The sequence below is a fragment of the Euprymna scolopes genome, chromosome 44 (assembly GCF_053919585.1).
Source record: "Euprymna scolopes isolate OS-2025 chromosome 44, ASM5391958v1, whole genome shotgun sequence".
Classification (NCBI taxonomy): Eukaryota; Metazoa; Mollusca; class Cephalopoda; order Sepiida; family Sepiolidae; genus Euprymna; species Euprymna scolopes.
In genome coordinates, this window is record NC_136525.1 from 24,199,855 (window position 1) to 24,203,879 (window position 4,025).

Here is a 4,025-nt window from a genome sequence, read left to right on the forward strand (position 1 = left end):
TCAACCACAACTCCTTTTATATATATATATATATATATATATATATATATATATATATATATATATAAAAAAATAGAGAAATAAAAAGGAACAAACAATATTATGTGTTCATCCACGTTTCGTCTTTATTTCGAGACTTCCTCTGGGTGAATGAGATTAGGACACAAAAAACACCAGTACAAAATATTTGAAAATGTTTCATGTGCAACGTGTGACGCTGTTCTATTTCAGAAAAACGGGAAAAGACGTTGGAAATTCAAAAAGAAGGTGGGGGGTTGCGCTGTTAAAGAGAGGGAAATCTTAGTGATGTCATATAGTCGTCAATGTAATTTTAAAAGATATGAACGCAGTTAATATTCTTACTGGAAAGAAATATATTTTTTGTTTTACATAGGCATCACCACTCTTTATTTGTGCCTAAACCTAAACGTAGATTCCATGAGCAAAGCTTCTTTCTTAGAACTGCACGCCTATGGAATTATCTTCCATTTACCTGCTTTCCGGCTGACTACGATATGGTAGTGTTCAAGTCTAATGTAAACAAGTTCTTGATGAGCCGTTCCATATAAGTTAACAAATTTACCGAATCTCCATTACTAACGGTTACTATATTGTCCAATGTCTACTGTACACTCTTTAACCTTATCCTCGAGTGGCCTCTTGGCCTTGATAAGTGGTGATGCCTATGTAAAACAAAAGATATGTTTCTTTCCAGTAAGAATACTAACTGCGTTCATATCTTTTAAAATTACATTAACGACTATATGACGTCACTAAATTTCCCTCTCTTTAACAGCGTAAGCCCCCCCCTCCTTTTTGAATTTCCAATGTCTTTTCCCGTTTTCTGAAATAGAACAGCGTCACACTTTGCACGTGAAACATTTTCAAATATTTTGTACTGGTGTTTTTTGTTTCTTAATCTCATTCATCCAGAGGAAGTCTCGAAATAAAGACGAAACGTTGATGAACACATAATACGGTTTTTTCATTTTATTTCTCTCTCTCTATATATGTATATATGTATGTATGTATGGGGGTGGAGAGGGCTCTCGTAAGCCGTGGTGAAGGCAACCTTTCTAGGAGAAGCAAATCTCTGATTTAAAAAACCATAAAGCGGAAGACCATTACCCGCATTAAGCTGGTCTGCAGTTTAATTTGTTTCTGGCTATCTTGCTCTTGCTTGTTGCTGGATCTCAACATTTTGAACCGAGAGAGAGACTTAGCTGTCGTACAAAGCTAAGACTCTGTAACATCATCTTTGTATAGATACTCCCTCATGCATTTGGGCTCATGGATTTCAAATGTCTGAGGGAGTGGCACTCGTCTGACAAGACGTTGCAATCATCATATTCATATATATATATATGTATATATATATATATATATATATTGATTGATTGATTGATTGATGTATTGATTGATTGATTAGTTGAAAAACTTTTGTTTAAAACAACATGGGTCAATGTTTGCTATAAATCAAAGATGAAAAATATTTAAAACCTCTTTATCACAAGCTATGCTAAGCCAACAATAATTGTTAGTAGAAAGACCATCGGAGAAGTTAAAAGCTAGATCTACTTGGGAAAGAAAATTACGAAAGATGTAGATCTCCGCCCTGAGATTAAGAGAAGGATAGCGTTAGGTTGGACAGATTTGGGAAAGTGGAGAATATCATGAGAAGCTGAAAAGCAAATATGTTAATTAAACGGAAGATCTTCAATGAATATATGCTACCTGTGATGATCTGCAGTAGTGAAGCATGGGCACTGACAACTCGCCAAAGTGAAATTTTGGTAGTGGCACAAAGAAAGACGGAAAGGATAATGCTAGGTATCACTCTACAAGACAGAAAGACAAAAATCTGGATCCGCCAACAAACAAGAGTTATTGACATTAATACTGTCATCAAACATCCAAACACAGATAGGCAGGGCATGTAGCCAGACAACATGACAACAGATGGTCCATCAGGACAACGGAATGGACACCTTGTGAACATAATAGGCCAAAGGGAAGACCAAGAACGAGATGGAGGGACGACCTGATACAACACATGAACAGAGATAGATGTCGAAAGTCCAGGGAGGGGTTCCTCATTGAGTGATAACACCCTTATTGATTGATTGATTGATATTGATATCATATAAGGGGTTGCGAGTTTATCTCTGCTCTACCTTTATTTTCACGGCAATAACTCGACTGAGCTTTAATCTATGCTCCTTCCCTTCCAAACGTTCGCAATAAACGCTCATCAAGTTATAATCATTGTGAAAAATTTCCCCTACTCTTTATCTGTGACTAAACGTAAATTCCATGAACAAAGTTTTTCTTCAGAACTACCCACGCAGAACTACCCACTACCAACGACGACCCTCTCCAGCTAACTATAACATGGTCATTTTCAAGTCCAATGTAAACAAGATTTTGTTGAGCTGGCCTCAGTAAACGATGACTCATCTGTAAAACAACAAAGAAAAAGAAGAAAAGCATCTTTGTTCTACAGATAAGCTTATTTTGGGATAAAGTCAATTAATATCATCTTTGTGTTGTACATATAGTTTGAATAACTGTGCACTGCCAAAGAAACATTAGTGTTGTGTAATGTCTGTTGCCGAAGATGAGAATAAAGACCCTATTAAAAGGACGTTGGATTTCAAAGGCTTATATTTATCAGCGGAGAGGAACATACATAAATACGTGTTTGTTAATCAACAAACAGCAACAACACGGCTTTATCTCTACTCACGTGATATGCCTCAGCTAATGAAAAACATTGCCGATATTTCTATTCAAGGCTATTACCTCTTGCCTACAAAACGTGTTTACAACTGGAATATATATATATATATATATATATATATATATATATATATATATATCAAGCAGCCTATGGACAGGCTATATATATATATATATATATATATATATATATATATATATATATATATATATATATATATATATATATATATATCAAGCAGGCTTGGACAGCTGCGCGTGATATTTTTGTGGCAGGAGGTGCGCAATCTCCAACCACACCTCTCCTGAGACGACATTGTTAAATACCAGTTGCAAGTGAAGTACAGGACGACTAGAAACAAATGCCGAGATAAGCGGAGAGCACATACAGCACCTAGAATTCTCAAGTGGTCACCCATCTGGTACTAACCAGGCTCAACGTTGCTTAACTTGGGTGATCTGACGAGAACCGGTGTGTCAACGTGATGATGCCATATTATATATATATATATATATATATATATATATATATATATATATATATATATATATATATATATATATATATATATATATATATATATATATATATATATATATATATATATATATATATATATATATAAAGTTATGAAAATATATATGGCAATTAAGCTACACAGAATATTCTGCGTTTCATTCTCGTGAGAATTCGTCTCACGAGAATGAAACGCAGAATATTTTGTGTAGCATAATTGCCATATGTATTTTCATAACTTACTACCTAGCTCTACCAAGGCACTTTTGAAGTAAACACTGAAAATGTACGCATAAAATTATATCTTCGTATATTAATTTATGTGATTAAATGAAGTAGTCATATATATATATATATATGTACATATATATATATATATATATATATATATATATATATATATATATATATATATATATATATAAATGTAATTCTTGGTTCGTTCAAAGTCCATAAAACCATATTTCTACATTACCAATTTAATTGAAATTTTCAGAAAATTCATGTGTAAAGTCAAGGAATGTTTGCATGTTATCAAAATAAATTAAGATCGTTAAGATCGCAAATTATAAAAATATATTAAATAAAATAAAAATATTTTTTGTAACTGCGAGACTGTCCGCCATATTTCATTTCCGGTAGAAATGAGCTTTTCACGTGGTTGACGACTTTCAAATTACAACATTTAATTATCTAATTAATAGATGGGTAAAAAAAAAAAATTCACTATTTCTTAAATTATATATATATATATATATATATATATATA

At 32.8% G+C, this 4,025-nt stretch overlaps 1 pseudogene; it reads right to left on the reverse strand.

Moving 5' to 3' along the window:
• Nucleotides 1-3,121: 3,121 nt before the first annotated feature.
• Nucleotides 3,122-3,238, reverse strand: LOC145268990 (5S ribosomal RNA; annotated as a pseudogene).
• Nucleotides 3,239-4,025: the final 787 nt, after the last annotated feature.